The following is a 13,598-nucleotide window of genomic DNA, read 5'->3' as shown; positions in this document are numbered from 1 at the left end:
GAGTTGCTGTGGCACTTGCATCACTTCGCAAGGTCTCTAACTTTCCTTGGGATCACCTTAGTTTCTGCTCTGTAGGAGGTTGCTGGCAAGCACTGAGTTTGCACAGCCTGTGCTCCTGTTGAATCGTCTTGTTGCTTTTTGTCACAAAGCAGTTTGTCAGAAAATGTCTAGTGAACGAGGCTTGTGGTGATAGTTCGCTATCGGGATGTTCAGAAACAGGAGAGAGATGTAAGTTAACGTTTTTAAGCTGGATGGAAACAGCAGCTTGAATTTATTAAATGTCTCGGCACACGTCAGAGTAGCTCTGATAGCATCCTTTCCCTTCTAGCAACACTGGGTAAGATCATGAATGTTTAGTCCCGTGCTAGGTTTTCACCTGCAAACAATTCCATGTACTTCTTCCTGCATCTGCTTTTGTCCCTGTAAAAGCAACAGCTGGTCTCTGGGTCTTTTGCTTTGTAGTCAATGATACTATTTTGTAGTTTAGTTCATCTGCATTTCTCTCTTTCTCTCTGTCCTGTGAGAATTAAGTCTATCGCAGCTGAACCCAGGACACTCTCTCACTCCCTCTGTTTTGGATAGCTGAATAATCTAGTAACCTGTTAAGTAGAAGATTAACCAGGCGCCTATTCCTGTACCAAAGAATGCAGCGTAGGAGTGAAAGGCAGAAGCGTCTCACCAGGACACATGTAAAACTGCAATGTCATTGACAGTTTGGGCCATGTTTGGCAGTGGTGGTTGCTGTAGTCCTGTGCTAGCTTCGTGCTTCTAGCTCAAACTCGGTGCAAAGGTTGCCTGTGAGTTTCTTGCTTGGTTCTGCCTGTGCCTTTGTCTGGCATGGGGTCAATGTTGTTGGCTGGTGTGTGGCTTCATGCCTTATCTGGTAGGCTGATTTGTCTGCTTTGGGAAGATTTTGAGCTGTTGAACAGGTGGGACTGAGAGCAGGGAAGGCATCTGCCTTTGGGCTCTTGTGTGATTTTGTTAGCGCAAGGACACTGACTACTTTTTGGCTTATCCCTGTTGTTCAGTCGAGGTACCTCAGCCTCCAAGAAAGGGAGAAGTCTGAAGGCAGCATCCTCCCCAGCAAGCTTTGTTCTAGGCGTCAGTCTGCCTGATGTCCACTGTGGAACTGACGCCTGTGAAGAATGATGACGAGAGGTGCTGGGACTGCTTTCTCGAGAAAGAGCTACAGGCTGAGCCTTGGGCCAGAGAAGTCCAAGCTCCCAGGGATAGGCTTGCACAGGCTATGTAGAAGACGGACCACTGTGGATCTGGATCGGGGTGAGAGCCCATTGCCTTTACTTGAGATCCACTGTCTTCCCATTGCTGATATGAGGCGTGGTGGGGTTGAAACCGAGTAAATCCCTGAACTGAGATCTGGGGGGGCCACTCCTGTGGTACCAAGGACTCCACCAGAAGCTCATGTCACAGTGCCCTTTCTTCAGCACACAGCTCGGCCTCGTGAGACTAGAGAATGTCCTGTTGCCTGTCTTTGTCCCATCCGATTCAGGGACTTCTCCTTCCAGGTCAGATGGCTTCTCAAGTTCTCAGACTAATCCTTTCCTGGGAACTTTTGAGATACTTGCTAGGCAGTCTGTTTTCTCTTGAATGGACTGATCCAGCAGAATTGTGCTCATGAAACCACAAATCTGGGATTTGAGGGCTTGTTGCACTCAGAAATAAAGCAGGCTGCATCAGTGTGACACTAGGGATTGTTTTGCACAATGAAAGCTAAAGTGAGGCCATACATCCTTAAAGGCAGCTGTGGTTTAGACTCGATGAGCTACATCTGCAACCCTTCCTGCCTCAGCGTGTTCTCTAGTGTGGTTAAGAGATGTAGGTACATAAAATGTTCCAGGTATGAACAGAGGACATCAAGAATTGCAGTAGTGATAAGATTTTTTTTTATTTTTTTATTTTTTTACCTGGAATTGGATTCCCACCTCCAGCTTTTGAAGTCACTTTATCTGGCAGTCGTACAGCAGGATTCCTGATGGTGCAGTTCCACCTGTGGGAGGCAATTTGTAGCCTCCCATTTGGTATTGAAGAGTAGCTCAAATTGGAAATAGCCCCTGTTGCAGAGATGGGCCCCATAATGCTGGACTCTAGGGTTGTTAGCGAAGACAGTAAGATGAATGACTTCTTGAAGCTGTGTTTTCCACCGTCTTATCTGTATCCTTGAACATCATTTCCCCATAGTTACCAATTTCTTGCTCGTACATGAAATTAATGCTTGAGTTTACCTCCTGACTCGCTAAGCTTATTTTGCTTGTTATTTACCAAAAGATTGTGAAAATGAATTCACAATCATTCAGCAGGCTGCTGAATTATTATCTGCATCATGTACCCAATGCTGGTGGGTACCAACCTGCAGCTGCTTAGAGGAATTGGAGTTCTTCTCACTGACTAGGTGGCAAGTGATGCTGTATCAGTCCCCAGATATGCAACACTGTGGGAAAGGAAAGATGTTTTAGTCCTCCTCCTGTTCTTCCTGTTCTTCCTTTTCCTCCTCCTGCCCCACTAAATCTAGTTTAAAGCTCTCCATACAAGTCTGGCCAGCCCGTAGCCTCAGTAGCATTTACATATAGGAAATAATATGGGTTTCTTTTTTTCGCCTCCCCTCAGCCCAGAGGATCCCACATAATTGTCCTCAGACTCCGAGGCAGAGAGAAATCCACAGAAGAGCAGTGGCCAAAGAGCAAGCACAGAAGCAGCTGTAGCCAAAAGCGCCTAAGGATGGCAGGGAGTGTGCTGATGTGCAGACAGCTAGGATGCTGAAGGGGTCTTAATTTCATCTAAACCCAAAAACTCAACACACGTGGGGGAGGGGCAGTGCCCCAGGGCCGTGGCCGCGGTGGGAAGGCAGGACTGTGAGGTCACAGAGCCCCGCTGTGCCACGCCATGATGTGCAGTGCTGTGCCACAGGCACCGCTCCAGCAGTGCCAGCAGCAGCAGCGGCAGCAGCAGCAGCAGCAGCAGCAGCGGCGGCATGGTGCAGGCGTGGGGGGCCATGACCCCCGCCTGCCTCCTTATCCTCTTTGTGGTGTCCCTGCAAGCCTGGGATGTCGGGGCTGCTCCGTGGCAAGCGCGGGGATTAGGTAGGTGGGCAGGCGAGGGCCAGCACCCAGCGCTGGCAGCGTGGCGCAGCACCCACCACACCTCGGGGTGACAGCGGGGCTGGGGTCGTGGTGTGGCAGGGCTGTGAGAGCAGCGGGGCTGGGCTGGGCCGGATGAGCCGCGGCCAGCTTCATGGGCAGCGGGAGGTAGATGTCCCGTGGGGAGGTGCAGGGGGCTGCAGCCGCTGCAGAGGCATTTTCCAGGTGAACGGTGGGGCCGAGAGCAGCACCGCGGGGTGAGGAACCATCCCCAGAGCCGGCCCTGTGCTGCCCTGCCCCAGAGCAGCCTTCCCCTGGCCTGCATGTCGGGGCCAGAGCAGCACCGCAGGGGCCAGGTAATAGCCTGCAGGGGCACTTCTTCCCCGCGCTGGTCACAGCCGTGCCCCGGGCCCTGGCTCTGCCGCTCCCTGGCTGAATCCTGACTTTCAGCCTCAGGGATGTCCGTCCTTGGGAGATGTCTGCTCAGAAAAACAGGAGCATTCCTGCTCTAGCCCGGCAGTGCTCTCCTTGGGTGAACCCAGGTCCCCCAGGCCCTCTGCAGCTTTGGAAACCTCCACCCATGTCTGGGTCCCACGTCATTACCTGACCCCCCTCCAGTGACTGCAGGTCACTGAGAAAGAAGTAGATCACAGCCTCTAATGGAAACGTGCTTGATTACAGCTGTGCCTGTAGCCGATGGCCACCCGACTGCTCAGCCGGATCTTGTCCGGGAGCCTCAGGGCAACCCCACAGGTATGTCACTTGAATGAGCGGGCATTTAGGTTTTAATATTTGTTCCTATGAAATTTAAGTTAGTATTTTCTTGGCCGATGCTTAGACATGCAGAAGAGCAGAGAGGGAATGGGTCAGGCTCAGTGACGTGGCCTGGGGCGCTCTGCCTTGCAAAACATTCTTTCCCAGCCTTTCTGACCCTGCGCTGCTTCCAGTGCCTGCTGCAAAGCCATTGGGCTTGTTGGGGTTGAGTTTAGAGCTGGTGTGGGCTCCAGGGAGTCCTTTCTGCCGGCAGCTCTGTACATGGTTTGTTTTAAACTGGCATGCTCCAGGCACCCAGTAACGGTCTGCACAGTGCTCCTGAGTGGCAGGGAGAGACGAGTGCCATGGAGCAATCCTGTGTGTGAACCGCCTTCGTTGCCGTTCACATCTGAAGAAGTCTATTGAAATATTTCACGGGAGCTTCTCTGTTCTGTTTGTTTACAGACGTGGCTGGACGCAATGGCTATCCAGCTTCCCAGCCGGGTTCCAGGGCTGACGCGCAGGGAGATCGCACGGGTACGTCATGGCTTTTTCCTTCCTTTGAGAGCTGCCAGCTCAAAGCCCAAATGTGAGCAAGATGTCTCTTGCAGGTGTGAGAATATAGGCCTGCATCGTGTGTGCCATGTTGCTCGGTGATCCCCTTACGTGTTCTGCTATTCAGTATGACAGTGTATATCACAATGTATGATGGGAACTTCTCGCGGGTGTTTGGTTGCAGATGTGGGTACAGGGAGGGCTTTTCCAGCTTCTCGGCTGGGTCCTGCGCTGGAGCTCACCTGGCATCCCAGGGGTGAGTAGTCAGTCCTGACTGACTTCACAGACTAAGCGCTCGTTTTCAGTATGTTATTCTTGAGAAATTTAACTTTATACTTTCTGTTAAGGTCCTCAAAGAGCAAAGTATAAAGCTAAAGCTGAAATAGGAAGATCTTCCCAGCAGTCACCAGAAGTCCTAAAGGAAATCCTGAAGGAACTGGACAAAGCAGCACGTGGTGGGTATAACCAGAAGTCTTGGGAAGCTGAGGTTTCAGATGCATGTATGGACATGAATCCTGTGCAGCAGGAAGGGATCGATCAGAGCCGCACTGCACTGACACTCAAATTTCACACCTTGCAGGTGCTGGTGAGCTGTAGAGATGGTGCAGAGTCTCTGCTGCCAGTTGTGGTTCAACTGAGCCCCAGGGAGGGCTGCTGCCCCAGTTACAGCGTTACTGGCCAGAGCTGTTCTGGGCAGACGTTGGTATCCAGCTGGCAGGAACTGACAGTGCTCACACCTTGAGTGTGTGAGGGACTTGGCTGAGGAGCCGGTTCCTGATAAGCCATGAGAGGGCCAGCACCCTGCCAGTCACTGGCAGGGAGAGTGCCCTTGGCCAGTGGACAGGATGCGCCGGGAGCTTGGGGTCACTGAGACCAGCAGACTTTGCCTGGGCTGCAGGCATCCCCTGGCCAGGATGGGAGCACCCCGGCTTCGCAGCCTGGTCTAACCCCATTGTTCTCCTTGATGTCTGAGGACTCTCGGTGACACCTCGGGGTCAGGGACAGGCGAAAGCTGGACACCCAGCTGAAGGCCCGACACCTAACTTGAAGGCAGCTAAAATGAAGGGCTGTGAATTCGGTGTCGGGTGGTCTGCCTGTCTGTTTCTAGTTGTGTTTTCGATAACTTGGTTGTGGTTTTCCTCTTGTTTTGGGGGACTGTGGGCTCTTCACTGCCACTTGTGAAAGTGCCCAGAATATGCTTGCAAGAGCTTGCGGTTCAGTCCAGTATGCGTGTCTGTTACCCTTACCATGTGGTGGAGTTGGTATGATGGGAAGTGCTTCTCAGAAGGACTCTTTCCCCACCTGAACTGGCCACAGCATCTTCCTGTCTCCTCTGAGGGAAGTAATTTACCATCATCTTGCAGTTTGCCAAAAATGCACCAAGTGGAATGTGAACAAGATCACATGCAATCTCCTAGTCTCTTAGCAGGTCAGGATTTGCTGTCTCCTGGTAAACTGGAAAGTGTCTAGCGCTTAAATTTTTCTCCATGAATGACACATCGTTTGGACTAGTGACTAGGTGCACCCCCAAATGCCCAGGCTTTGTTTCTAAGCGTTATTAATGTGTTTTGAGAAGTATTGCCTCCTGAAGAGACCACGTTCCTGATGAGGAACGGTTACTTCTAATTAAACTGAGCCACTTTCTTTCTAAAGAGATGGACCGTGAGGCTGTGGAGAAGGAGGCGTTTCAGGAAGGAGATAGTCACGCAGTGCCAGTCTCTGACGAAAAAACAGGGGCAATTCAATCAACAGGCGTGCCAGGTAATTGCTGTCCTTCAGTCATCCAGTGTCATGAATCAAAATCATTGTGTGTCTGCAGCCGCTTCCCCTGGTGCCCGCTACTGCACATCTTGTCAGCAGCCAAACTATTAGTACAGAGCGAGTGTTCTAAAAGAAGCCAGCAACGGCTCTCTGAGGATGACTGTCATCTCTGGGGTGTGGAGGTTACTGCCATCAGTGTGCCAGAGAGACACTCACTCGTAACCCTCTGTGTGGATGCAGTGAGATGCTCACCTCCCACCGCACCCTGTTCACAGGAATTTGAGAACTTTACCGTTTTGGGGGTGAGGCCATCTGAACCACCCACAGCAGACGATGGGAAATACGACTCTTAATGGAATGTGCCTCCTGCAATACCTGCATCCCAGAGCTTGCCCTGAGTCCCCCTAAGCACAACAGAGGGGGATCCCTCCTGTGAACTGAGGTCCAAAGGGATTCACTGGCGGATCGGGCATGGGCTTAGAGGGAACCTGTGCCACCCTCCTGCATCTTCTGTGCCTGAGCCATGCTGAGGCTTTACCTTTCTCTGATTCTTGGCAGTGGCAGTGCTGTCCAGCCCTGGAGAAGCCCACCACGCCAGGAGATATGAATTTTCTCCAAAGAGTGCAGGTAATTAGCAGTCTTGCAGGGGGCCATAAGGGGAAGACAAGTCCTGAAACCTGGGGGCATGCAAGCAGTGCCCACGCTGGACAAAAGGCGAAGAGGGAGAGAGCGAGGTTCAGGTGTCTCCTGAGAGGGCCTGACTCCATCCCCTCAGGGTGTGGGTGATGGGCTGGGGAGAGAGCTGGGGGTGGCACTCCCTGATGCAGGGATGGGTTTTGTCTGTGTCGCTCAAAGGAACGATTGGTCAAACAGCTGCGCTCCCCCACATGCTCTCCATCTGGCCTCATGAGTTCTGTTCAGTGGGACAACTTGTCCCAAAGGGTCAGAGAGAGCCTCCAGGCAGCAGCACTAGCAAGCCTTGGGGAGTGAAAGTGGGTGAGCACAAAAGAAATTGTGTGCAAACGTGAAGGGTGGCCGAGAAGGGGGAGCAAACCTGTGACACTGGGAAAACTGGATTACAGCCGTACCACAGTGTAAGCAAAGCTCTGAGGAGAAAGAGAGGCTCCAGAGTGCATTGATTTGCAATGGCTTTGGGAGTTTCCTTTGCTTCTACTGAAACCAAGGAAACATTGCAGCCCCAGCATGTTTGCTGGTGCAGAGATGCTAACAAAGCGAGAAAGAACATTTCCTGGCAATGTCAGACCTCCTGTGAGATTACCAGTAGCGTGCAGGACACACTAATGCACAGAATTGTTCCTGCAGGTGTGGATGACAAGAGAAACACAAATGCTATGGATCCTCAAGATTTCTGGTACTACTGCATAGAAGGCGCCGTGGCGGTCTTGGGCTCCGTGCTGTTTGGGATGATACTGTGCTGTGTGATCTGTCTGTGGAGGAAGAGACGACGGTGAGTTGTTGGGAGTTTTTTTTGCCAAACTTCTGTATTAGATGGCTGCTATTAGCCATGAAACATTTAGAGGTAGGGTATTGTGGAGTGCCGAGACAGTTACTGGCCAAACTCTACTGAGATTTCTGCTGTAAGATGTTTTAACTGGCCTCTCAATTCATGGGCACTCTTTTGTGAAACCCCTTCCGCCTGTGGCAAGTGTTAGTTAAAAGTGACCCTGCCTCGACAAGAGCAGACCCAGCGACAGACGTAGGATGAGCAAGGTCAGGAAGAAAAACGAGGGATGACATTGCCATAGAAAGTGAGAAGCGCAATAGTGACATCTTTCTGCCAGTGAACCTGCCAGCAGAAATCACCCTGTTAGGTGATGCCGTAAATCCCAGAGGTTCACCTCGACCAGGGTGTCCCAGCAACTGAGACCGTGGTGAGGAGCCTTCCCAGCTCTCGGCCTTGCTTTGGAGAAAGAGTCAGCCTGTCCCATCTGCACGTGAGCACTGCCAGCATGCGTGTTCTCAGCACAGGCAGGGTTTTTTTCTGTGCAGGGGTACGTATCTCTTTGGATACGTATTCTGAAGAGAGGATGGAGAGCATCTCGCTGAACAGAGAGCCGAGGCTGTGCCCTTGTCTGGTCAGGGACAGGCAGGGGAGCCGAGTGCTGGTCTCTGCCAGGCACGCTGAGAAAGGAGAACAGGAGGCTCTCCTGGCCCTGCAGCGCTGTGCCCAGCTTTGGTCCCCTCGGTCTGTCGCGGGCAGGTCTCCTTCCAGGCACGTGCAGAGCAGGCAGGTCAGGATGGTCAGGGCCGAGAGGAGACGAGCCGTGGGCAGGCGAGCAGAGCCCCAGACGAGGGGTGCGGGGTGCCCCGTTTTCTGCACGGAGCTCTCCACGCCCACAGCTCCCACGCGCAGTCAGGCATCCGCACCCCGTGAGGCGCCCAGTGCTGCCCCGCACCCTCACACCCGCCCGGCCCCACAGCCGCGGTGGGGCCTCAGCAGCCTCCTCTCTCCGCAGGCGCCTCTCCGCAGCTTCGCGAGCCCGGTCCGACACCAGCAGCTGCTCCTCGGGCCTGGACAGCCGGAGCAGCCGCTGCAGCACCCCGGAGAGCTGGACCCGACAGCAAGAGCCATCACCTGTGCCTGGAAAACCGGCCCGCCTGCCACAGAGCAGCAGGGAACGGGCCTCCGCCAGCCCGGACAGCCGCCCGGCCCGCCCGCCTCCACCCCGGCCCTCATGGCTGTCCAACTCAGCCAGCCGGCTGTTGCGGGACCAGCCCAGAGACCTCGAGCCCCCAGAGGAATTGAAGCCACCCGCCCGCGCCCCAAGCCCATCGCGCCGGCCCTCCTGCAAGGGCCTGAGCCAGCCCCACCAGGGTATGGGTTTGGGCTACAATGACAGACTCCTGACGGACAGCTTCAGGGATCGACCGTTCGTGTCCGAGTAATGGCACAGCAATAAATACAGATCAGTAGCACAATTGTCCGGGTCGTAATGGCAGCAGACCCAGGGATTCACCAATCCTGGGCCGAACTTCGTATCGGGGCACACAGGGACCTGGATGCCCACGGTGTCAGCAGGCAGGGAGCTGGGCATGGGACCCACCAACAGGCTGGGGGAGCCCAGCTTCCCTGGTGGGACTGTCCTGCTAAATTCTGAGCCACAGAGGCACCAAAGGGGCTCGTTAACAGGTCACCATCCCCACCTCTGCTCCCTGTGCCAGCTTTGTCCTGGAGTGCACAGGACAGGGGTACTGTGTAGGGCAATACCAGCCCCAGCCCCTCCATTGCGTGCGCGCCAAATACACCACATAAGGCAAAGCCAGAAATAAAACACAGAGCAGCACCAAGCTGCTATTGAGCCATAACTGCTTTTGGCTGGGATGGAGTTAATTTTCTTCCTAGCAGCACATATGGTGCCGAGTTTTGGATGTGTGACCAAACCAGTGTTGGTAGCACACCCATGTTTTAGCTATTGCTGAAGGCTGCTTGCACGGCCCCAAGGCCTACTCTGTGCCCATGCTGCCCTGCCAGCGAGTAAGCTGGGGGTGCGCTGGTGGATGAAAAGCTGGACATGAGCTGGCAATGTGCACTTGCAGCCCGGTCAGTGCAGGTGGGTGGGGGGCGGGGGGGTCTGTGAGGGGTTTGGGGGGGGATTTGTGAGGGGTTTGGGCAGTCCGCGCCTGGATTTGTTGAGGGGATGTTGGGGTCTGTGAGGTGTTTAGCGGGGTCTGCGAGGGGATTTGAAGGGTTTGGGGGGGTCTGTGAGTGGAGTTGTGAGGTGGTGAGGGGATTTGTGAGGAGATGTTGGGGTCTCTGAGGGGTTTGGGGGAGTCCGTGAGGGGATTTGTGAGGTGTTGAGGGGATTTGTGAGGGGATGTTGGGGTCTGCGAGGGGTTTTGGGGGGGATTTGCGAGGGGCTTGGGCGGTCCACGAGTGGATTTGTGAGGGGATGTTGGCGTCTCTGAGGGGTTGGGGGGGGTCTGTGAGGGGATGGAGGGGTTGTGAGGGGATTTGTGAGGTGTGGAGGGGATTTGTGAGGGGATGTTGGGGCCTCTGAAGGGTATGGGGGTGTCTGTGAGGGCATTTGAAGGGTTTGGGGGGTGTCTGTGAGGCAATGGGGGGTCTGTGAGTGTATTTGTGAGGAGGTGTTGGGGTCTCTGAGGGGTTTGGCGGGGTCTGTGAGGGGATTTGAGGGGTTTGGGGGGGTTGCGCAGTCTGCGAGTGGATTTGTGAGGGGATGTTGGGATCTCTGAGGGGTTTGGGGGGGTCTGCGAGAGGATTTGAAGGGTTTGTGGGGGTCGTGAGTGGATTTGTGGGGGTCGTGAGTGGATTTGTGAGGAGATTTTGGGGTCTCTGAGGGGTTTGGCAGGGTCTGTGAGGGGATGGGGGGGTTCTGTGAGGGGATTTGTGAGGTGTTGAGTGGATTTGTGAGGAGATGTTGGGGTCCCTGAGGGTTTTGTGGGGATCCGTGAGGGGATTTGAGGGGTTTGGGGGTGTCTGTGAGGGGATGGGGGGGATTTGTGAGCAGTTTGGGCGGTCTGTGAGTGGATTTGTGAGGGGATGTTGGGGTCTGTGAGGTGTTTGGGGGGATCCGTGAGGGTATTTGAGGGGTTTGGGGGGGGCCTGTGAGGGGTTTGGGGTGTCTGTGAGTGTATTTGTGAGAAGATGTTGGGGTCTCTGAGGAGTCTGGGGGGATCCGTGAGGAGATTTGATGGGTTTGGGGTCTGCGAGGGGACGGGGGGATTTGTGAGGGGTTTGGGCTCCTGTCACGCAGCTCCTCCTGCCCAGGGCTGTGGCTGGCAGCACAGGCAGACCCGCCTTTTGGGAAAGATTTGCCGACCCAGAGCAAACGCGGGGCAGCTCCTCTCCCTCCCTCCCTCCCCGAGCAGGCGCAGACCCCACAGCAGCACTGAGGGACGGCAGAGCTGCACGCACACCTCGCAAGCGCTGCTGAGGGAACAGCTCAGGAGCAAAGGGCCCTTCCCGAAGGCCGTCTCTCCGCAGGCGTGCTCTGGTGGGGACACAGCAGGTGCCCTTGCTGTCCCCAGGCCTCCCTGTGGGTGTGATGGCCCTGAGGTCTGATGCATGCCTTTCACCCCATGCAGGCTGTGCTGTGGGCTGTCATGAGTCCAGATTCAGGATCCTGCCGGCTGCGCCAATCTCTTGCCAAGGGGCGGAAAGCACCTCGCTCAGGAGGAGAGAAGCATCAGTGTGTTTTATTGAGGTGAAATAATAATTTGACAGAGTTCAATAAATATGAGGAATTTAACAAAGTTTGACAGTGGTTTCCCGAGGTTCAGTAAGTTGGACGGCAAGGTTTGCCTTATTAATTACTGCACGGAAGAAACGTACGAAGGAGAACTGAGTTAGAATCGAGGTGGAAGGATTCACACAGAGACCGGAGATGCAAAAGGGTAAGGAAGACCCTCCCGTTGAGTCGTGAGGTTCAGAGGGGACCCCCTTGCTTTCTAAACTCCTTATGGAGCCTAGGTGCGGCTCGGTCCAATCTTAGTCTCAGACTTGGACAACAGTTTGTCTAATGGAATTATCTGTACAAAGTTTATAATAGTTAATATTAAGTAGCTACGTGGATTAGTACTGTTTCCTTAGTATGAATTCAGCATGCTATCAGTCACTTAGCAAAGATCTGCTATTGAGAACAGGCCTCTATGCCTCGAGGAGCAACCTTGAGAGGCGTCCCAGCTCGAGGGGAGATCACTGCCATGCAGCCACGCTGCCTAGGAGGGAGAGCTGAAAGAAGGCTCCCTTAGGCTGTCGTATTTATGGGATAAAGTGGCTGGCTCCTAGTCAAATCACATGCAATGGGAAGGGTATGCATGAGACTCCTTGTGCCCACAACTTTTTTTGCTCCTTGATAAATGAGTCTTGGAAAAACCACCCGCTATTCCTGTGTTAATCGCCTGATGAGTGTTCCAAGGTGATAGGCAGCGGTGCTCACTGGGTCACTCGGCTCCTTTGTGGGTTTTTCAGAGAAGAGATTGAAACTAGAGGAGTTCTTGGCCTGGCTATGGCTCCTTTACCTCCTTTGGAGCCTGTACCAAACTACGGCTAGTTTGGTTATGGGGTTGAGTGTACCCGTCACACCAGCTCTTGGGAAATGAGGGTACGTGTGACCCTGTGCGAGGTCAAGCTAGAACATGCTTTGCAGTTTGTGTATTTACTGCCCTGAATTTTCTGCTCTTCCTGGCTGTCTTCTGTGGTTTTCAGCCTGCTCTCGCCTCCACAGAAAGAAATGCTGTGTGTATGAAAGAGACCATTATGAATCTTCCCTTAGGAGTTGTTTTTTTTGCGCTCTGCTCCTGAATTACTATCTGTAGTATATCTGCCAATGTTCAAAATATCTTTCTAATTCCCTGGTTTAAGTATTCTGACCCTACTCCAGCTACATGTTACTATGCACAACTCCCACCAACCATCATTTTTTACTTCAAGTTGTTTTTCATGAAATAACACACACTGCATCCAGAATCCTGTGTTGCTGTTCCATGGTTTTCTTCACAGTTTTCCAGCTGTATTCCTCCTCCCCATGATAAACAGTGTTGCCAGTATTTCTTTTTCTCTTAGAATACACATGGTAAGGGTGGTTGCTGGATGTCTCATCCTTTTTGAGGCCGGGAAGACACGTTCTGAGAAGGCCTTTTCCTAGTCCCAGGTATTCAGGGACGCAAGACGTGCCTATCCCCGTCAGCTCTGTGGAGGATTTAAGAGAGGTTGTGCACCTGAAGGTTAAACCGTGCTTCTGTATCGGAAGCTGAATTTCAGCAAGCAAAAGCAACTTCCCCAAATCTTAAGTTGTGTGTCTTTGAATGCTGCAAAATTGAATTAAATAATGAACCTTGCATACATCTTTCTCGATTAAGCGTACAGTGGATGTCTCCTCCTTCAACTAGCCTGGAGCTTAAAAATCAGCTTAAAAATACTGGATAGTGTAATTTTTGCTGCACATGGCCTCAGTCCACTTGGGAGAAAATTGGATTAGTTACACAAGTCTTCGTGGAAGGCTCAAAGAGAGCCTAAGGTTTTGAGTGCCCTAGGATGCTCTTTTCACGTAGGTTAACAGGCACGTATAAAGCCTGTAATGGCGTAAGGACTCCCCAGAACATCTTCAGTACAGCTATATTTTATGTAAGCCGCTGTTTTCATGCAACCTCAGCTAGCGCTGTGCTGCTCTTTACAGGATGGGGTGAGTGGTGTTGTCTTTGGCTGTGTGGGCTTAAATGTGTTTCCAATGTGCGTGTCAAGTAAATTACCTGTGAAACAGACTGCCAGTCTGGCTGAAGCCAGTGCTTCCGAGAAGATGAACTAAAAGCTTTGATGGTACAGTCCTGCCATGAATACGATCCGGTCAAGTAAGTGTTGATCATGTCCAATCTGTTCTTTGAAGATTATGGGAAAATTGCAGAGATGTGTGTTTTAACAAGAGAGACACGTGCCTACCTTTTTCTTTTTTC

The 13,598-nt window shown here is 52.9% G+C and overlaps 1 long non-coding RNA gene across 1 annotated transcript; it reads left to right on the top strand.

The window, feature by feature from the left end:
* The first annotated feature begins 693 nt into the window (after nucleotides 1-693).
* On the top strand, nucleotides 694-4,385 carry LOC142028050 (uncharacterized). Its single transcript, XR_012649371.1, has 3 exons — nucleotides 694-1,281; nucleotides 3,777-3,848; nucleotides 4,314-4,385. It is a non-coding gene; the product is annotated as an uncharacterized LOC142028050 (long non-coding RNA).
* Nucleotides 4,386-13,598: the final 9,213 nt, after the last annotated feature.

The sequence above is a fragment of the Buteo buteo genome, unplaced genomic scaffold, assembly GCF_964188355.1.
Source record: "Buteo buteo unplaced genomic scaffold, bButBut1.hap1.1 HAP1_SCAFFOLD_122, whole genome shotgun sequence".
Lineage (NCBI taxonomy): Eukaryota > Metazoa > Chordata > Aves > Accipitriformes > Accipitridae > Buteo > Buteo buteo.
This window is presented reverse-complemented; position numbering and strand designations above follow the sequence as displayed.